We start from the raw sequence: 22,620 nt of genomic DNA, 5'->3' as shown, positions 1-22,620 counted from the left end.
GATATGATAGAGGTGTATATAAAATCATGAGTGGTGTGGAGAAAGTGAATAAGGAAAAGTTATTTACTTGTTCCCATAATATAAGAACTAGGGGTCACCAATTGAAATTAATGGGTAGCAGGTTTAAAACAAATTAAAGGAAGTAGTTCTTCACTCAGCGCACAGTCAACCTGTGGAACTCCTTGCTTGAGGAGGTTGTGAAGGCTAGGACTGTAACAGGGTTTAAAAGAGAACTGGATAAATTCATGAAGGTTAAGTCCATTAATGGCTATTAGTCAGGATGGGTAAGGAATGGTGTCCCTAGCCTCTGTTTGTCAGAGGGTGGAGCTGGATGGCAGGAGAGAGATCACTAGATCATTACCTAGTAATTTCACTCCCTCTGGGGCACCTGGCATGGGCCATTGTCAGTAGACAGGATACTGGGCTGGATGGACCTTTGGTCTGACCCAGTATGGCCATTCTTATGTTCACGAGGTAATCCAATTGGAAATCCTCTGCGAGGACACCAGGTGACCCTTCATCCTATCTGCTGCTAGAGTGAGTGTCGACTCCATTAGGAGCGCTCTTAGACAGATATCGAGATCCTTCTTCTTCCTAGGTTTGAAGGACTTGCAGATATGGCATCTTGTCACATCACTTATATGCCCTAAGAGCACTCCTAATGGCGTTGGCACTCACTCCGGCAACAGATAGGATGAAGGAACCCCTAGAGTTGCCAGCTGCCATACAGCAATCGCCACTTGCTTTTCCACCACGATGGCAGCTCTCATTTTGGTGTCTTTGCTCTGCATACCATTCCAGGAAGATGGCTTTGCGCATCCAAATGTTCTGCAGCCACTGCCTGTCATCCATGCATCACGATGCGATTCCACCATTCAATGCTTGTTTTCCGAGCCCAGTACTGACATTCCATGTGCAACTGCTCTGTCAATGCCAACATCAGTCCTGAATTGTTTCTTTCCACAGCACACAGCAGGGCAGGTATCACAGATTCATTATCAGATTCACAGCTCATGAAATAACATGGCTGATCCTGCAGTATGTTCATAACGCTCATCACAAAACTGGACAGCAGTGCAGGATGCATACTTTCAGGCAGAGATGGCGGGCGCACAGTTTACAGGGGCTGCTGAAAAATGGAACAAAATGTAGTTGGAAGCCCATGGAATAATGGAACAGTGAGAACTGCATCCTGGGACGGTGAGCCTGCCCCCATGTTGCACTGCAATCCATTCCCAGAACTACAAGCAGCAGAAGGTGACAAGTTGCACAGTGGGATAACTACCCACGATGCACTGCTCAACGGTGGGTGGACCTGCTCCACCAACACAAGAAGCGTTGTGTAAACATGCTCAAGCAATGTAGTTACAGTGGTTTATGATTGTTGACTTAACTCCATCATGTAGACATAGCCTCAGTGTCATTAATCACTGCTCCAGCTCTTCATCAGGTCCCAGCAGTGCCTCAGCAGATATCGTGTGCATATCTAACCCTACTTTCCAATCAGGTCCGGTTTAACTGTGCAGAATTTTGAGTCTGCAGCTTCAGGCACTTTGGCACCCAATTTCCTGCAGTGCCTGCCCTCAGCTGAAGTTTTGGTGTCTGTGTTTCACTTCAATGGGCTGCTGTTTCTTGATGCTCGGGCACCTGGATTGTTCTCAGTGCCCTGGTGCCCAAGATACAGCAGTTCAGCACCACACAATTTTTTAGGCAACCTTAAGGCTACTTGGTGCATTGGCACCTGCTCTACTATTTCAGCACCAGTTTTCTCAAGGTTCTTATAAAATAAGATTAGTGCACTAGCTATTCCAGGTCCCTGTTGACAGAATAATTCTGGGGAATTTCTAGACATCAGAATACACAAAGCATCTTTAGGCTTTGGAAAACTGGGTATCTTCCCTCCTAATAAGTTTTATCTGAAATGAGTCATGTTGAGTAATTATACTCAATGCGCCCGCCAGACCAACAATCTGAGTGACTGTTTTTTACAATTACTGGTAATCCCCAAACATTACAAGATTTAAGTGACTGTCAAACTGATGGAGAGAGAGGCCATACATCTATTAAAAAGTTAATAGAAGGAGTCTGATAATGCAGGTGTGCACATGAAGCTGGCAGAAGAGAGCATTTTGACAGGGAATATCCAGTAGCAACTCTTTTTAATTAGGAAAAAACCCAAAGAAATAAACAGAGGCCACTTCGGGGATTCCACATACACTCTCACCTCCAGCATTCTGACAAAATAAAAGAAACCCTATTACAAAAATCTCCTAGAACCACAAAATTATGTAAAAAAGCACTCTTGGATATGAGGCACCAACGCCACCAGCTCTATGCATGCCTTCCATATACTAAAGGCAGCAGAATGTCTCTCTTCTGAAAGCCCCCGTGGCCAGTTGCAACAGATTTTGTTTTTGTTAAGAACCATGAGAAAATTTCTTTCCATACCTTGTGGAACAACAGTTCACTAAAAACAACCACCATCTTATGGAATCCTTAATAAAACCATATTCACCTAATTCTAAACTATAATACGGAATGTGCAGGCTCTTAATTGTCAGTGTCAGACCTAATGCCAAATTGCACATGGCAAGGAGACCTGCCAAAGATGAGCAGCCTGCTTAGAAGTACCATCTCTACAACAGGAAGTCCATCCTTTGGAGACAATAGCACATTAACACTGCATGACTTCACAATTAGAACATTGATTTCAAAGGACTATATCAGGCTAACATATCAGAGCATAAACCTTCAAGAATATAAACATTTATACAATAAGATTTCCCCAGAAAATAAATATTGTAAGCAATAGCTAATAAGCACGTGGAGTAAGTACTAACTTTCACTTATGAGAACTCAGATTTCCTTCAAAATTTCACGTGTACAATTAATTCACTCTGAAGTCTCACCATTTGCCAAATTTACTTTAAAGCGAATCGTGTTTCTAGAAGTTGTAAAAACTAAATTAAAAATGTAGAAATCAGAAATTCCAGTTTAAGACTGAGAATTAAATTCTTCTTCCGAACAGGAATTAAATTCCAAGGCTTAGTAAGATGTAAACACAGTTGTTAAACCCCTGAACACAGGGCTCCTACTAGAGACACCAAAACCGCACAGCTACCACCATATTTAAATACTTGCTCGCTTGTTAGATGAAATGGTTTTGCTAACTTCAGCCATATACATTGACATGCCATGAGAAACTGTTCTAGTTTGAAAAACAGCAGCCCAGATAACAGTCTGCTGTTCAGAATGTTGTATTATTGTTTACATACCAGATAAAACAATAAAATGAACTGGCAAGGGACTTTAACAATCTGGGTCTCTGTAGAAACTGCAAGAGTATATAGTTGCATAATTCAGCTGCCTCAATAACTTATAGGTGGTTTTATTGCCTATTTGCCTCAGTCTATGACTGCCACTTTCCCTCCCTGCCAAAACTACTCCCATTTACATAGCCAGTTCTTCTAACTCCTCTTCTGCAAAGCTAAAGAACTTCTACTGCTTGTCCTTATCCTGTGTTTTGAAGCTTGATAGCCACGTGGATCGTGCACACAAAAGTTTATTGGAGGAGGCAAACATCTGTGTTGAGCCACTTTCAACAACCCATTCAATGTCATAGTCCATGGACTATGACAGAATGCAAATCCGATCTATTTATTCCACAATATCAGTCTCTAGCAGTTAAACTCATTAATCACACTTCTGAATTTACAAAAAGGAGTACTTGTGGCACCCTAGAGACGAACCAATTTATTTGAGCGTAAGTTTTCGTGAGCTACAGCTCACTTCATCAGATGCATTCGAAAGCTTATGCTCAAATAAATTGGTTTGTCTCTAAGGTGCCACAAGTACTCCTTTTCTTTTTGCGAATACAGACTAACACAGCTGCTACTTTGAAACAGGTTAGGAGGTTAAATGATGCATACAATGAACATGCAGCGTAAACTAGAATGTTACCTATAGCGCATACCAAATAGGTAAGTTAGCAAGTTGGCAACATGATTTTGACATTGAAATCAGTTGCAAGGGCACTAATCTATTAATTCCCCTTTCCACCCACTATCACGAAGTTGTCTAAAGATAGGATATGCATAAGATACTATTCATGTCAGTAAGATGATCATGTACTACACTACTCTTAATTTATGAAGTTTTACTTCTTACAGTTTGGATTTTTGGGGGAAAGGTGGGGCCTCAATCTTGTGGTGGAGTTCAAATCTTCATCAGTATAGAAAGATGCCCTTAAAAAGCCTGAATCAGCGACTCCAACAACAACAGACAGGTTGTAAAACTAAACAGTCAGCTCATTACTAGGGCGCTACCAAATTTACAGTCATAGGATTTTTAAAATCATAAATTTCATATACTTAAATCTGAAATAGTGTTATTGTAGGGGTCCTGACCCAAAAGGGGGGGGGTGGTGGTTCCGCAAGGTTATTGTAGGGGCGGGTCTTAGTATTGCCACCTTACTTCTGTGCCTCCGCTGGTGGCCGCGCTGCCTTCAGAGCTGGGTGGCCACAGAGCAGCAGCTGCTGGCCAGGAGCCCAGCTGTGAACACCACCGCCAACAGCAGTGCAGAAGTAAGGATGGCACGGTATGGTATTGCCACCCTTAGTTCTGTGCTGCTGCAGGCGGGGCGCTGCCTTCAGAGCTGGGCATCTGGCCAGCACACGCTGCTCTCCAGCCACCTAGCTGTGAAGGCAGCACAGAAGTAAAGCATGACCCCCCTACCATAACCTTGCACCCCCCGCAACCCTCTTTTGGGTCAGGACCTCCTGTTTGAGAAATGCTGGTTTTCTCCATGAAATCTGTATAGTATAGTGTAAAAGTACACAAAAGACCAGATTTCACGGGGGGGGGGGGGAGGGGGGGGGGGGGAGGAGGAGACGGACACCAGATTTCATGGTCCGTGACCAGATTTTCCCCGGACATGAATTTGATAGGGTCCTACTTATTACCTTTGAATTGTGAGTTAATTTAAGCACTACGTTTGAAAGTTATCCATTTGTAGTATCTTCCATGGCTAAGTATTTAATAAGAGGTCAGCGACCTTCCATCCAACAGTAGTTTGGTGCACTACATGAAATGCATTCGGGAGCTCAGAGTTTCTAGTGGTGCAGGTGTCCACGGTGCATGACCACAACAAATGACACCTTTGTTGGCTGTGTCAGCAGAGGTTGGAGGAACAAATAGGCACAAAAGCTACTGTACTTATCCCTAGAATTAAACCCTACTTGTTAAATCACATGGAGAAGTTTGTACAGATTGTTTGTGCTGTGCTGCTCTATAGTGAGACATGGTAACATTCCCCAGAGTTGACATATATGGCACTGTAATGGGTTGGCACCTGCCTCTCACAAGCACTTCCTTCCTCTGGCTGATGGTGCCTGCGATCTCTCAGTTCTTCTCAGCAAGGTGGCACCTACCTCTTGTGAGCACCCACCTCCAGCTGATACATGTCTCAGCAGGTATTCAGCGACTCTGTCCTCTGGCTGAGCCACCCATACTATCTCTGTAGCCCTTCGGGCTCAAGTCTTCAAAAGTCTGACCAACAGGGACTCTCTCAGTACACTAGTTGGCCAGCTTACATGTGAAGGTTCCTGCTCTGGGATGGAGAAGCACCCCCAGGGCTTCCTCCCTGGAGGCTCTTCGCCTGCCCTTTAGTCCTCTGACTCTGGCTCTCCAGCTGGCTCAGTCTAGATTAGCCCCCTTCCAAGGGAAGGTGTTAACAGTTCTATGTAGAGTCCCTTCCCTGGGCCTGCCTTAAATGAGTCCTGGCAGCCACACAGAAGCTATTCCCTCACTTCCCTGGTCCCTGCCAGCAACTACCTGCCTTACGCCTTGCAGCCAACCAGCCAGGAGTACCTGTTGCTCCCCCGGTCCCTGCTAGCAGACTGCACTCACTCTGGCCCTGCAGCTCCTTTTATATGAGCCTGCTGGGCCCTCATTGGCTACTCCCTGTGCCTCTCTGATTGGCTACTTCCTCTGCAACCACTCTAGCCCGTTTGTAGGACCTCTGCACTTCTCCTGTCCTGGGATGGGTATGACAGGACCCTGAGGCCTCCAGTAGGAGTCCTTTGGGCCTAGTCCACCCCACCACAGGCACCTTTCAAGATCAGCATTGAAAATATACTTCCCAAACAAGGATTTTTTTGGCAAGTAGGAACCCCATGAAAAGACACTAAGTTATTTGTAATAAATTAGATCAGATTCAAGCAAAAAAGACTGCATCATCACTGAAGATGCTTTGGAAATTTCATTAAAGACTACGACAGATTAAATGATTGAAGGGTTAACCTTTCCAATATTTACACAAATTTAGATGTCTTCTGAATAGATACCTCTCTAATCACCAAGCACTAGAAACAAGATTGGCCGTGGCAGTGTATTTCTATCTATTCCCAAGCAGAAAAAAGTCTATTCAGTACAGCAATTCTTGTTCTAAATTAGATCTTGTCAAAGTGATACAGTCTGTCTTGGATAATTGCTTGTATGTAATTATAAAAGGCTACGGACTATGAAAACTGAGCAAGAAACCTTTCAGCTTGCAATTCATCATCTGATACAAATATTTTGTTCCTAGCACAGAGTTCTGAAGGAGAAAAAAAGTTCAAACCCATTCTGGTATTTAAAGTTAAGGCAGTAAAGAGTCTACTAGATGGTGACAAAAGTAGCTTTTTTGAAGGGGGCTGAAAGGGATTGCGGAGATAGGAAATTATTTCAAAATTGTAAGCAGGACTCTCTGATCCTCTTGCTATGAATTGACTACTCATCAGCTGTAAAAATGATGAGAATGTAGGCAAGAGACTAAGGCTGTACTGCACATCTTACAGCGGCACAGCTGGGCTGTTACAGCAGTGCCACTGTAAGGTATGCAGCATATCCACTCTTTGTTGGCAGGAGAGAGCTCTAGTCAAAAAATAAAACCACCCCCAATGAGGGGTGGTAACTTTGTAGGCAGGACAAAGGGCTGTCCGCACCAGCGCTTTTTGTCAGTAACACTTTTGTTGGTCAGGGGTGTGGGGTTTTTTTCCTCACGCCCCTGACCAACAAACGTTTTACCGACGAAAGTTCCGTGTAGACATTGCCTAAGGCCTGATCTACCCTAGAAAATTAGGTTGTTATAACTACATCACCACTCAGGGGAGTGAAAAATCCACACCCCTGAGCAACGCAGTTAAACCAACCAAACCTCCTGTGTAGACAACACTAGGTCAACAGGAAAATTCACCTGTGGACCTAGCGACCACCTCTGAGGGAGAAGCCCTCCTGCTGGCATAGACAGTGTCTTCACTGAAGAGCTGAAGTTGCACAGCTGCAGCAGTAGGAGTGGGTGGGTGGGTGGGTGTGTAAACAAGCCCTAATAGTGCAGCAAACTACACTAGTTTTAGTGATAGAATCACAGGACTGGAAGTGACTGAGAGGTCATCTAGTCCAGTCCCTGCACTCAGTGTCAGTATCAGCTTGACCATCCCTGACAGGTGTTTGTCTAGCCTGCTCTTAAAAATCTCCAATGATGGAGATTCCACAACCACCGTAGGCAATTTATTCTAGTGCTTAACCACCCTGACAGGTAGGAAGTTTTTCCTAATGTCCAACCTTAACCTCCCTTGCTGCAATTTAACCCCATTGCTTCTTGTCCTATCCTCAGAGGCTAAGAACAACAATTTTTCTCCCTCCTTCTTGTAACAATCTTTTATGTGCTTGAAAACTTATGTCCCGTTAGTCTTCTCTTTTTCCACACCAAACAAACTCAATTTTTTCAGTTTTCCCTCATAGGTCATGTTTTTTAGATCTTTAATCATTTTTGTTGCTCTTCTCTGGACTTTCTCCAAATTGTCAACATCGTTCCTGAAATGTGGTGCCCAGAACTGGACACAATCCTCCTAATCAGCGTGGAGTAGAGCAGAAGAATTACTTCTCGGGTCTTGTTTACAACATTCCTGTGAATACATCCCAGAATCATGTTCACTTTTTTTGCAACAGTGTGTTGACTCTCATTCAGCTTGTGGTCCACTGTGACCCCCAGAACCCTTTACGCAGTACTCCTTCCTAGGCAGTCATTTCCCATTTTGTACATAACCTATGAAGCGTGCTCACTCTGTTCGACAGCATATGTATAAATAACATCAAAATTCATCAATTAAACCTGAACACAGATGGCTACACATTCTATTAAGTTTACATTCTCAACTCAGTTCAGCTATATCTCATTACTAGTATAGTAACTCCAAGTACTCTAATTCAGAGGTGGGCAAACTACGGGCCGCATCTGCCCCATCAGACCTTTTAATATGATCCTCAAGCTCCCGCCAGGGAGCAGGGTCACGGGCTTGCCCCGTGCCGCGCAGCTCCGAGAAGCACCAGCATGTCCCCACTCCAGCTCCTACATGGAGCTAGGAGGTTCCACATGCTGCCCCCCACCACAAGCGCAAACCCTGTAGCTCCCACTGGCCAGGAATCGCGGCCAATGGGAGCTGCGGGGGCAGCGCCTGCAGACAGAGCAGCACACACAGCTGCCTAGAGCCTGCACCCCTGACCTCCTCCCACGTCCCAACCCTCTACCTCAGCCCTGTTCTCCCTCCTGCCCTCCGAACCACTCGATCCCAGCCCAGAGCCCCCTCCTGCACCCCAAACCCCTCATTCCCAGCCCTATGGCAGAGCCCGCACCCCCAGCCAGAGCCCTGACCATCACCACCACCACACACACACACGCACCCTGCCCCAGCCCGGAGCCCCCTCCTGCACTCCAAACCCCTCAGTCCCAGCCTGGGGCCCCATCCCCGGCCACACACCGACCTTGTATCCCAGCCCAGAGCCCCCTCCTACACCCTGAACCTCTCATTTCTAACCCCAGCCTGGAACCCACACCTCCAGCCCAGAACCCGTACCCCAACCCTCTGCCTCAGCCCAGAGCCCCCTTCCATACTCCGAACCCCTCTGTTCCACCTCCAGCCCCCTCCTGCACACCAAGTCCCACCCCAGAGTCCACACATCCAGCTGGAGCCCTCACCCCCTCCCACACCTCAACCCTCAATTTGGTGAGCATTCATGGCCCGCCATACTATTTCCATACCCAGATTTGGCCCTCAGACCAAAAAGCTTGCCCACCTGTGATCTAATTAATCCAAATCTCCTTCTGGGAGACCAAAATCCTAGGAAAGACTAGCTTGAAAGGGAGAGTGTCAAATGTATGACTATTGGACTGGATCAGAGTTTTTGGCACATGAATTGTCATCTTTACTGCCAGGACCAGGCAGAGGGATCAGTAGGTAAAACACCATCCAAGCACCAGTTAAACCACCCACAAACTCAGGCTGACTGAACAGCTGCAATTGCACACGGTAAATTTCACATGCTTCTGCTGAATATAATTGGAGTATCTCACAATAAGGAAATGTATTTAAAAGAAGAAGAATGACCACTTGAATTCTGATATATCAAGACTGTAATCCAAACATTATCTGGACATAGTGTTAATTTTTAATCTTTGAGACCTCTATATGAGGTTTATTCTTGGGTAAGTTATTAAATTCACAGGGATGAACAACTCCATTTCACCAACATAATATTTAATTTGGAACACTTTTTTTTAATTAAAAGTAAAAGCCCAACTGATCTACAGAAAGACAATTGATTTTAGGTTTCTTGATTTCGATTTGCTATGGTCTCAGTGCTCTTTACAGTAAAAGGAAATTACTTGTCCTGTGTGTGTATTCTATCAGAAGTCTATAGTTAAGTCTCATTATGGGAATCACTACCATGCAATCAGTTTGACTCCCTTCTCCAGCTTCAGCAGTTGATACTCAGCTGACAAGCACTGTTTTCTCTGTTGAGAGCAAAATATCCCAAAGTGACAGCATTCCATTTCATCTGATCAGCAAAGAAATCACTGACAGTTCAGTCATTTTCCGCCACCACTACAACAAAAGCAAAGCTAGACTCTGTTAGCCAGGCTGTGTATGAGAAAGAGTTAGAAAAACCAACTAGAGAGAATAATTTTGGAATCATTTGCTTAACCCTAATGAACCCTAGGGAATAATCAGAGATTTAAAATTATGCAAGCTTGCATTTAAGAATCTGATGGCTCCTACAGTTCTCTAAAACTCTCTCAGGAATCTAATTGAGTCCTTTTTTTTTTTTTTTGCAATTCACTGTATTTCTATCAAGTGTTGCCCATTTGAGCTATAACTACTGGAGTTATGTCTTTGAACAAGTATCAAAGAGTCCAACTAATGTCACCTAGATTAGGGATGTAAATATTGCTTTAAAAAGTACTTGTTTCAACTATTAAAATTATATCAGTTAATCGTTTAATCATTAACAAGTTCGGGGGGGGGGGGAGAGGAGAGACACCCTGCTGTCTCTCCTCTGAGGTGGAGCAGAGCATGCTGGGGATTGTTTGTATGCGCACGGCTGTGCGCCTTGCTCTGATCCCACCCCTCACTCTCCTAGTTACTAGATGCTGCCTAATGCAGCTAGTTTAGCAGATTGCTGCCAGGAAAGATCCAACTGTTCTGGTAGATCCAGTGATTCACGGGCAGATCCGCTGCTGCAGCTGGGGGGGGGAGGAGGAGGAGGAGCGGGTTTGCCGGGCTGCCCCCAGCAGGGGCCCCTCTGCCAGGCACAGGCTGCTCCAGCAGTGCCCCAAGCTGTGAGAGCATGACAAACTCCAGCACCCCCCAGGTATTACTACAGCGTTTTTAATGCGCACATTAGGTATTACATCGTGAAATGATTTTACCAATCTGTTTTAAACATTAAACTGCAATATATGAATAGTAAGACTAATACTTATCAGTTAACCATTTAATATTTTACATCCCTAATCTAGATGATGTAGAGTTCTTATTTCTGTCCACAATATCCAATGGTGCAAAATGTGCAAGCAGTCACACAGAGAGCTAACTTGTCCAAGTACACGCTTGGCTATTCCAGACTGTCCCTTTTCTCTGCTGCTCAAGTTCATCCCTCACTAGAGCCACACAATGAAAAAGCTGGTTATTCTGACAGAGCTAGTTATCCATTAGATCTGCCTGCTTTTTGGATATTCTATTTTCAAATTAGTTCCTTAAAAAGAGCAAGACGAGGAATAGTTAAATCTTAAGAGACTGGATGATCAAGTGGGTCTACACTACTGGCTTCAATACATATGACTGGGCAGATAACCTCAAAATATGAAGCATCTCCTGCAATGCCAGCTGTCTGAGTGTAAATGCTGTTCCAGTGACCTGGCAGAGTGCAATGATCACAGGCAATCACATGTGCACAAATGTAGCAGGAAGCAGTATGACGACATGACAAGAACTACAGAAGTTTTGTAATCTCTATGAAAGAGGCATCAAAGTAGCAGGAAAGAAGTTTATGCATACTACTGCTGACACCCTAGCACAGCGTTCTTCATTGCAAGGCCCGTGAGCCAGTGGCGGCGCCCATCTACCTAAAGGGCCATGCAGCAGGGACCTGGAGAGGAGAGAGGTAGGGGGTGGGAGGGAACTGGGGAGGGGAGCAAGTTGGGGCTTGCAGGGCTGCTGTGGGCCTCTCCCCCGGCCCTGGAGCTCCCTGCTGCCAGCAGGGAAAGAGAGGGCCCCTTCCCCCAGAGCCCCGTGCTGCCTGCTGGCAGGGTGGGAGAGAAAGGACCCCTTCCCCAGAGCTAGCTGCTGCCAACAGGGAGAGGGCTGGGGTGAGTCCTCTGGCTGCAGCCAGGGGCAGCCTGCCTACGCCCCAAACTCCTAATCCCCGGCCCCACCCCAGAACCCTCACCCCCCACATCCCAACCCTCTGCCCCAGTAATGAGACCCCCCTGCACCCTGAACCCCTCACCCCACCATCTGCCCTACCCTGGGCCACCTTCCACACTCTGAATCCTCTCTGCCCCATCCCACGTGGCTCTCACATTGAAGGATGTTTGCCAAAGTGGCCCACACTTCAAAAATAGTGAAGAGCACTGCCCTAGCATCTCAAAGAATGATCAGGCCTGTTACCCTTGCTCCTCAGAAACAACTACCCTCTTGTCTGGAGGGAGGGAAGAGATATTTGTTTATAAGTGAGACATGAAAGAGATAAGGTGGGTGAGGTAATATCTTCTATTGGACCAACTTCTGTTGGTGAGAGCATGCCCAAGCACTGAATGACTCCTCCAATACAGATTTGCAATATATGGATCCATCACAAGTCTGACTCTCCTACAGAATCAGAATGTTTGCATGTGAGTATAAATAGTTTGACATTAAAAAAACCACTCTGGAAACCATGTGCAAGTGCCCTCAACTGGTATTTTGTGGCAATGCAATAAACTGAAAGTGACTAATCGATAGTCAACTGGAAACAAAAATAATTTTAAGATAAGAAGTTATCTCAGATCTTCAGCATGCCAACTAAGACAGGATACTGAGTACTGGCAATGATAAACAATAGGATTCTGTATCATAAGCCTCAATGTGTAGCAGGGCAATTTTCAAACTGCCCCATAACATTAAAAACAGGTATCAATAAAGTGTCTACATACTAATGACAGTACTTAGGTATTGCATGGTTAAGAGATTTAACAGTAGTAAGATACTGACTCTCACTGCGAAGTCCCTGGTTTGATTTACTGGTACTAATAGCATCTAATAGCAGTTCAGTGACCTATTGTGCAGTAAGTTGGTGACCTCTTAATACAGTTGGTGATGGGCTTGTGTCACTTATGTCCCTCATTCCACTAATGAGTATCAGACAAAGAAAGAGAATGGAAAGTTCCTCTGTTAAATCTAGTGCATTAGAGTAAGAGAGGGGGGTCACTGCTGGAGCATTTGTGGGAAAATGTGTCTCTCAAGGATGGTCCAGTAGTAAGAACACTAGCTTAGGACTTCCACCAGACTTCCTGTGTGACCCTGGGCAAGTCACTTAGCCTCAGTGCCTCATCTGTAAAATGGGGATAACAGTCCTGCCTCACTGGGGTGTTTTGAGAGGATAAATACATTAAAGATTATGAGACACTCCAATACTATGGTGATGGAGCCATATACAAGTACCTAAAATAGACAAACTAGAAATTTAAAAAGGAAGTAAAACAGGTGGGCTACAGAACTTCAGAATAAAAGTGGCAAGCAGTGAGAAACAGAGCCTTGGAGGCAAGGACAAGACTTTGGATTTAACAGTACTCAATTACACCTCATCGGTGAGGAAATGGAGATTGAACAACAAGGCCAAGAACAAACCTTAAGTCCACATTATCTTATTGCATACCCATGTTGGCGAATCTGGCCACTTTCTGTAGCAGGTTCTCTTGACACATACTGACTGAATGACAAAGTCATGTTCAGTAGGGGACAACTACAAAATTATAGGTTTCAGAGTAACAGCCGTGTTAGTCTGTATTCGCAAAAAGAAAAGGAGTACTTGTGGCACCTTAGAGACTAACCAATTTATTTGAGCATGAGCTTTCGTGAGCTACAGCTCAAATAAAGCTCATGCACAAATAAATTGGTTAGTCTCTAAGGTGCCACAAGTACTCCTTTTCTTTTTACAAAATTATAGGGTCAAGATATACACCAGAGTTCTAGAAAAAATGAATTCCACTGCTCTTAATGGGTATATCAAATATATTCCTTCCCAGATATCAATGTTCTTTTAACATTAATCAGAGCATTTATCCTGAAATCTGCCAAAACAACTAAATGTAAGAAAGATCTTCAGAGTTACGGGCATAATTTGGGAGGCAAAGGGAAATAGACCATTGTATACAGCCACTCCGACTTGCTCCACTCCCCTAACCTCTGGTAACCTTCACTAGGCCAAGCTTCTCCCTCAACATCTCCTGACCATGCTGCAGGTACAATCCCTCTCTCCGCTCACCGACCCTCTGCTTGAGCCAGTTGCTGCCTGCCCTGCAGCACAAGGAGCCAAGTCAGAGTGGGAGATGGAACTACAGTGGGAGAATCATAGGACTGGAAGGGACCTGGAGAGGTCTTCTAATCCAGATCCTGCACTCAAGGCAGAGCTAAGTATGTTACAGAGTTAGACCATCCCTGACAGAAGACAGCTTGCACTCTATAGCTTGTATTCTAGCTACAGATTTGCTAAAAGTCTTTCTCCCTGCCCCCCACCTTTTTGAGAAGTTACTTTTATCCTCACTGAAGTATGGGTTGTTTCTTCCTCAGCATCCCACCTACTCAAGTACTTTGTTTTCTCAAAATAGTGCCTCATTATTTTAAACTGTTCCATCTGGTTTGGGTTATTTCTCCTTCCCCTACAAGCAAGCACAATTATTCCATGGATAGCCAGCTATTGTCAAGGCCATTCAGTAGCATGGCCATTAACAGGTTCTTGAGAACAAAATGAGCTCTCCCGTCAACCTCTTTGCCAAGAAAAGTATCATTTCTTGGAGGGTTGTAAACCCAACCCTTCCCCTCAGCAGTGTACAGCCACCAGAGTGGTTTATTTTATTTACCAGCAAGTTTCACTACAGCAAAGCTGTCATGCAATACAGTTACAACAGGACAGAGTGCCATAAAGGAGCTCTATATACTGATCTGCATTATGTAAAATAATAAAAAAAATATCTTTCAAAGTTGGGGCTTGGTGTGCACTAAGTTAAAAAAAATCAATTATTTCAAATCAGATTACCTGTTCAGTGTAATCTAATGCCAAACATGAAGTGACAATTCCCACTTTGGAAAGTCCCTGATGTGATAAAATATCAAGAGACTAACACCACCACGTGGCTCTTATATAGCACTTTTCATTATTTTTACAAAGGAGGTCAATATCATCCCCATTTCAAGATGGGGAAACTGAGGTACAGGGAGGTTAAGTGACTTGCCCAAATTCACTCATTAAGACCAGTGGCAGAGTTTGGAACAGATCCCAAGTCTCCTGAAAGCTGCTTTGTCTGTGGACTAAATATTATGCCAATTCAAAAAACAATTATGTCAGAATTTAAAAGACTGAATGTCTTCCACTAGCATTAAGGTGAGAATAGCCTATTTACATGAAGTATGCAGGGATAGCCATACAAAGTATTTTTTTAAATTAATTTTCTACCCACCTCAATTTCATTTGAAAGAACAAAAAACCCATTTTCTTTTCCACTATCCTCCTCACAAGAGAGAGAGAGTCAAACTGCATTTTCCCTAAGCAAGGGTATTGGGACAAGATATGAATATTACGGAGAGATCTAGCACAGTGACTACAAAGAAAGCCAAATGTGACAAAACACTTAACATCCAATATATTTTTACATAAACATGTTCCCACCTGACTGGAATTACCCCACAGAATCTTATATTCCCACAATGCCATGCACCTCTCTGCTATGCACCTTGTACAAGATCTCTGGTCAAGCAACTGCTCAGTTATGGAGATTATTTATGGCGGTTGGAGCTGCATGTCGAGTTTGTTCACTGTAGGCAGTTAAATTAACATGATGTTGTGTGTTACCTACCGCAAATGACACAAAAATAAACAATGTTGAGAGTGAGATCAGGAGGACTTAAGATACAATAAAATAGGTCACCACTTTAGTAGTAATATTAAAATTTCTCCATTTTACACCTTGCATTCATTAATGGAATGAAATTAGCCCTACAATATAACCATGATGTTCTGCAAGTTTTAATTCTAGATGGATTTCATAATATGCTAAAAGAGTTCCACAAAAGCATTAGCCACAACATATACAGGCAAAAGATTTTACTCACAAGCACCTTCAACGCTACAAAACCTAAAACAAAATACACCAAATGGAACTGAACTTATTGCTGGAAACTACACAAATAGATTTATACCCCTACTACAGTCCTGGAACAAACCCCTTGTAAATGAAATATAAATAAAGAGAAGAATACAAATCTGCTAGATAGGACATATGTGCAACTTACCGGAAGAATAGTGATTCTAAAGGAATACGGTATTTTGTTTTGCAGTTATTTCATAAGAATATGTGAGATACATGCAAAGTGACACCATTTAATCCTGTTTGGTGAAAGTGGCAAAAAAAGTGTGCAGAATCAGAAACACTCAGAGCTGAAACTTTACATTCCTAAACTGTTTTCTGGGTTCAGATATTCAAGTGTCAGATGTGATAATCATACTTCCCAAAAGAATTCATAGCTTAACTTTTTCTTGCTAAACTTTTGTTTCAGTTCACGAAGGCCACTGCTGTGGACTAGACCTTCAATACTAACTCAGTGAGAAGAACCAGCTGGAACAAACTGGTCTTCAACCACTACCTTCTTCAAAGAACAAAATATAAACGCATCAAGTTTTGCATCCACTGGCTCTTCAGTGGAAAATTCTATCACCAGCTGTTTTGTACATGTTAAAATTGAATAATCTGAGACTAAAACCAGTCAGGCAACTCCTCCAGTTTTAAGCACGCATTACTCTCCTATCACAAACATGCCACAGAAACTGATGAAATACTGTGGCATTAAATAGATTGTACCTCAAATGAGCAATTTTCTAATACAATAAAGGTGTAAGTACACCAGGTTCACTTTAAGTACAATTATGTTTCTTTATTCAATAAGGGTTTTAGTATTTGTATTGTATAGTGCCTATAGATGCTAATTGAGGTTCAGGGCCCTACTGCACCAGATGCTATGCAGACAGAGTAAGAAGAGACACTCTATCCCAAAGAGTTCATCATGTCATAACAGACAAAAAAAAGGTGGATGAAAAGCAAATGGGGGAGGGGGAGAAAGGAGAAGAGAAGGAGAATGACATGACAAGACAGGGTAACAGGAAAGTGAGTTATAGCACACAAAAAATGCGGTTTCCACTTTTCACCTTACTACAATATGCTTAAGCGCCCCATCATTTTCAAATCTGATATTGCTGAATAACTATGCCCTAAAGAAAATGCTTCTGAATTAATGTTAACATTGACAAATAGATAGTATATATAGATATTACATAAAAAATACATTAAAAGAATGGTAAGGTTGCAAAGTAAAGCATTCTTAAGTTTGAAAATGCCAGGATTAAGATTGCCCAGGCATCCTCAATTCAGCCCCTTCACATTAATATAGTCTTTAATCACATGATCACACACTATTTTTCTACAAAATATGCCAGTAAGTCTTTGAAGTATCCACTAAGATGCATAAGCCTTGCAAAATCATGCAACCTGTCCTCTACAGTTCACTCACTGAGGTCTCCATCATCTGACATTTAGCAAATCTTAAACAATTTAAATGCAGATTTGGGGACAGTTTTAGGAAGGTGTGGTTTGTGTAGCAGGGATTCAGCAATATCTTCCTCTCGATGACCACTACAGACCCCACTGCTGAAAATAGTTTCCAGCTCCTGAGGATGTCCTGGTAAAAGACAGGCAGCGCAGAGATGTATCGGGGAAGACCTCTTGGATGGAGATGACAAGAGCTGCTGGTCATATCACTGCCCTTGGACGTGGTGGAGGAAGGCATGTACTGGCATACTCTATGCCAGACTATGAACACTATATGAGTCTCTGCAAGGCCTGAAGGTGGAACATAAGTACCTGGCTGTGAATCTTTGTTTACCAAGTTTGTGTTACTGCAGTTTTTTCCACTTGTTTTTCCAATATTGGCTCTTTCTATAAATGAGCAGAATAGATTTTTATGATCTTGATAAGTGTTCAGTCCCTTATATCATGACTTTCATACAAATGATACTAAGCATTTTACTTTCCAGTTCCCCTGCTTCCTCTGTAAGAATCTGTTTTACACAAAAATCCTCTTCACTATTTTTTCTTTTTATATAGTAGTTTAAGGTTTTATTCCAGACAGTCTGCATCAAGTTGTTTTTGTTCTAGTGACCCCTCTGGTGATACAAAAAGAAAAGGAGTACTTGTGGCACCTTAGAGACTAAGCAATTTATTTGAGCATAAGCTTTCGTGAGCTACAGCTCACTTAGTCACGAAAGCTTATGCTCAAATAAATTGGTTAGTCTCTAAGGTGCCACAAGTACTCCTTTTCTTTTTGCGAATACAGACTAACACGGCTGCTGCTCTGAAATCTGGTGATACAGTGACTATAATGTTTCAGGGTACTTTGATAGCAATTTCCTTCTGTATGCCTCCCTTGTCTTGAGATTCTCAAGAGCAGCCAGGATGCTGATTTCTCACGATGGGTCCTTGTTATGGAGAGTGCTGTTAATTTATTCATTGCTGAATTTTGTTGTTAACCATCTTGCAGAATGGGTGAGAGATGGGCAGTTTAGATTAGGGAATCATTTAAAAACAAAGGGAAACAAATCTCCATGGGGCACTGCAGAGAGCATCAGTGGACATCTTGCCTTCATTGCAAAGTCAACTCAATTTGACTCTCTCTCTCTCACACACACACAAACTAAACAACTGTGATGGTGCTTTTAATTTAAGTTGGTTGGCCCATCAGCGAGCAGAGGCTAAAGCTAGAACTGTCAGCTGCTAACATGAGCATTCTGATCGTGGATACAGGCTAGCTCCATTTGACTGATACTAGTTCATTATTTGTATTGCCATCGTGCCTAGAAGCCCTAGTGATAGACCAGGACTTCCCTGTCCTAGGTAAGTTACAAACATTACAAAAAGACAGGCCCTGCCCCAAAGAACTTACAACCTCCAATGCCTTTGCAGAATTCCTCCCATACGCCCAGAACACAGACATGTTCTCCCACAATTCACTGGGAAAGAATTAATTGTTTTAGTGCCAGACATGAGTGAGTGCAGCACCAGTGTGGACACAGCATCTTGAGTGCTATTAGCAGTGTGGGCACTCTCACTCAAGCTAGGCTCACTCAAGAAAAACAAGCGTAGAACATTTGAGTTAATTCAGTAGTGAAGACATACCTTGAATAAGTTACCTCCCCTCCGCACTGAACACCAAGGGGGGGGGGGTGAGGTGGCTAAACGCAAGTGATACCATCACTTGGGGCCTGGGGAAAGCAGATGTTGAAGGGGCAGTTGAACCACACCATTGCTTTGGCCTCCAACATACATCTGACTTTTTTTGACAGCACCCAGACTTCCTTCAGCAGCCTCAGCCCCAACCCTAACCTGACTGAAGGATGGCTACTAACCCCAGCCCTGTGAGATGATGTCCTGCCACAAGCGACACAGTCTCTGCACCAATGGACCACCATAAGGCCTCAGTGGGAAAATGGAGGAAGTTCTATTTTTCCTACCAAAGAACCATAAACATGTACAAGATAGCTGATACCACTGTGCCATTTTTCCAGTCTGAGCTTCATCCAATATGGCCTCAGAAAATGTACCGTATTGGTATATTGGGGGGGGAGGGATAGCTCAGTGGTTTGAGCATTGGCCTGCTAAACCCAGGGTTGTGAGTTCAATCCTTGAGGGGGCCATTTAGTGATCTGGGGCAAAAATTGGGGATTGGTCCTGCTTTGAGCAGGGGGTTGGACTAGATGACCTCCTGAGGTTCCTTCCAACCCTGAGATTCTATGAGCCATAATATGTTTAAGACTATCAAGGAGGATGTTTCTGGATAGTACTAGCTCATATTAGTTACAACCTGGTACCTATGCAAGTATTACTGTACCAACTACAGGCACCTTTTGGAAACAGTGGAAGCAAGACAACAGAGCTGCAAAAATTCAGAAAGCTATTCTGAACAGAAATGAACAACACTACTGTGGGGCTAAATCCAGCTGACCCACTACACCCTTTCACAGGCATGAAGCCAGTCAACCCACTATGCTAACATTCTCACTTGACCCACGTGACTTAACAGAAAGCACCTCCAATTAGCTCAGTCCAGCTATTAAAGATATTAAAGTATCAAATGCAATCCTCCCCACTTAAAGTGGCTTTGAAGATTAAATGGTTTCAGATGAGACCAACTACAGTGGAACACATATCAGTGCACCAAATCCTCCTCTGCAACCCAGATTTTGATGTGCTGATTCAAACTCTAAAAAGACTACCTTATTATTCCTTCTACTCTGCAGCCCCTCCATAAGCATGCAGTGAGGCAGGTAACAAGAGAGACAAGAAAAGGAGTACTTGTGGCACCTTAGAGACTAACCAATTTATTTGAGCATGAGCTTTCGTGAGCTACAGCTCACTTCATCAGATGCATACCGTGGAAACTGCAGCAGACTTTATATATACACAGAGAATATGAAACAATACCTCCTCCCACCCCACTTCATATATAAAGTCTGCTGCAGTTTCCACGGTATGCATCTGATGAAGTGAGCTGTAGCTCACGAAAGCTCATGCTCAAATAAATTGGTTAGTCTCTAAGGTGCCACAAGTACTCCTTTTCTTTTTGCGAATACAGACTAACACGGCTGTTACTCTGAAAAGAGAGACAAGGCAGGTGACAGGTAAAATCTTGTCAGCTGCTTTTGCATTCAAAGTGTAATTTAGAATTTCAAGTTATTTGAAACAGAAAACTAAAGTACAAATTGTAAGTTTAATTCTTTACCATAAGAAGTAAAATACACACTAGCTTTTATATACTCAGGCAGCATCCTTGAACTAAATAAACTTATTAGTTCCTTAAAGGAAAGGATAAAGTCAAAACAAAGGTCAAGTCTGTTTTACCTTCATTCACACCTGAGACACTTTCCTGCACCTAAAAAAGTCACTAAGAAAGGAAGCGAGGGGGCACTGTCCTCTTTCCCTTCTATTGCTTAGAAAATTAAGGGGAGAAAACATTCTCCCATTATGCTTTTACTACATTTTTTTTTAAAAAAGTAAAAAGTGAATTTAGGGTGACCTGATGTCCCAATTTTATAGGGACAGTCCCGATATTTGGGGCTTTTTCTTATATAGGCACCTATTACCCCCCACCACTCTCATCCCAATTTTTCACATTTGCTATCTGGTCACCCTAAGTGAATTTCATATTGGTGAGATGCTATAAACCCTGAGCCATGGAAGCTTAGCTGCACAACTCAAAAACCAACTGGAGGGAACTCCCCAGGCCAATACAGGTAGCCTTAATCTTTTACTAATAATTCGGGTCCGTTCTGGGAGTCTATGCCAACTATCATATGATCTCCATGGCATCTTGACTTACAACCAAGTCATTTCACATAGTAAGTATTTTATGGGTGTTTACTCACCATCAATCCACATCAGATTTGAACTAACGACAGAGATGGTAACGGCAACAACACTTAATCCTCCAAGTCAAACTCCCTGTTTTACTAATTCATTTCTAGTGTTTAAACTCAGGGAGGGAATGTTATGAATTTACTCATTTTAGTACTAGGAATCCATCATTTCTCTGGGGTCTCATAAGAGGCCAGCAAAGGGAAATAGTTTAAAAGATAGGCCTTGTGAACACTAGCAAGTTTCTGCGCAGTAACGCAGCTTTCTGCGGTGTACACTGTAAAAGAACCATGCCGACAAGAGCCATACAGCTTTCTGCGCTGGGGCTACAGCGCCGTGGTGCCAGTGTAGACACCCTGGTCGATTACAGCGCTGCAACCAGCCTCTGGGAGGTGTCCCAAAATGCCTGTTCTCGCCTCTCCGGTCATCGGTTTGAACTCTACTGCTCTGCCCTCAGGTGACCAACCGTGAGCCCCACCCCTTAAATTCCTTGGGAATTTTGGGAGTCCCCTTCATGTTTGCTCGGTGATGTGTGCTGTGGTCTCAGCACATATTTCCAGGTGACCATGCCTGCTCCATGCACCAGAAGATCCCTCGCTTGCAGAATGCCGAGCTGCTGGGCTTATCAGCATTTGAGGAGAGGAGGCTGTCCAGTCCCAGCTACGCTCCAGTCGTAGGAATTATGATACCTAGGGACAGATTTCACAATGCATGAGGGGAAGGGGTCATGACCGGGACACACTACAGCGTAGGGTCAAAGTGAAGGAGCTGCAGAACGCCTACGACAGGCACGGGAGGCAAACCACCGCTCCAGTGCTGTGCCCACGAGCTGCTGAATCTACAAAGAACTAGATGCGATACTCGGTGGCAACCCCACATCCAATGCAAAGGCCACTGTGGATACTTCGGTGGCTCGTGTGCCAGTCAAGAATGGACTGAGCCAGGAGGAGGAAATCTTGTACAAGGACGTGGAGGGGGACCCAGAGACAGAGGATGACTCAGAGGTCAAAGATCATGCAGACAGGAGCTCTTCTTTACCCTGGAGGAGGCTACCCAGTCACAGCTGTCGGAGCGTGGCGAAACACAGGATATGACCTTGGGAGCCCAGCCTCAGTCTTTGTTATCACCATCTCAACAGCTGCGCAGAATTAGAAAGCGGCCACAAAGAACTAAAGAGACTCTTTGCAAGATGTCATAATGCACTCTGCTGCTGAAAAACAAGAACTGAAGGAGTGGAAGGATAGCGAGAAGATGGACCGAAAGGAGAACGTGGCATGCCAGAATGAAGCCACGGAGCAGCTCTTAAACGTTATGGAGTGCCAAGCGGACATGCTCCAGGCACTACTAGCACTGCAAACCAAGCAGCTCCGCGCCCGCCCTCCTCTGCGGCCACTGTCGCAAAACTCTTTCCCATGCACCCCCACACATGTACCCCCCATACACCAGCCTGTGTTAATGTCCGTGAAACACCCAAGGTGATCCGCAAGCATCTGGAGAAGCATAGAGAAATACCCCTTCCGATTAATGTATCTGGTGGGTAGGTGGTCTGGTGCCAGAATTGGAATATGCATGCCATCTATCACCCC

General features: G+C 43.8%; 1 protein-coding gene and 1 long non-coding RNA gene across 6 annotated transcripts in view; one reads left to right on the top strand and one right to left on the bottom strand.

Annotated features, from left to right (window-relative positions):
• LOC144280092 (uncharacterized) overlaps nt 1-16,489 on the top strand; it is a 37,507-nt gene extending 21,018 nt beyond the window's left edge. The window contains exon 3 of the long non-coding RNA XR_013348728.1: nt 16,131-16,489. This is a non-coding gene — a long non-coding RNA (uncharacterized LOC144280092). The remainder of the gene's footprint in view (nt 1-16,130) is intronic.
• Nucleotides 1-22,620, bottom strand: part of MED26 (mediator complex subunit 26) — a 52,300-nt gene that overhangs the window by 19,427 nt on the left and 10,253 nt on the right. The gene's annotated exons all lie outside the window — the stretch shown is intronic.

The sequence above is a fragment of the Eretmochelys imbricata genome, chromosome 25 (genome assembly GCF_965152235.1).
Source record: "Eretmochelys imbricata isolate rEreImb1 chromosome 25, rEreImb1.hap1, whole genome shotgun sequence".
NCBI classification, from domain to species: Eukaryota; Metazoa; Chordata; order Testudines; family Cheloniidae; genus Eretmochelys; species Eretmochelys imbricata.
The sequence above is the reverse complement of the archived record's forward strand: the minus strand, read 5'-3'. Positions and strand labels throughout refer to the sequence as shown.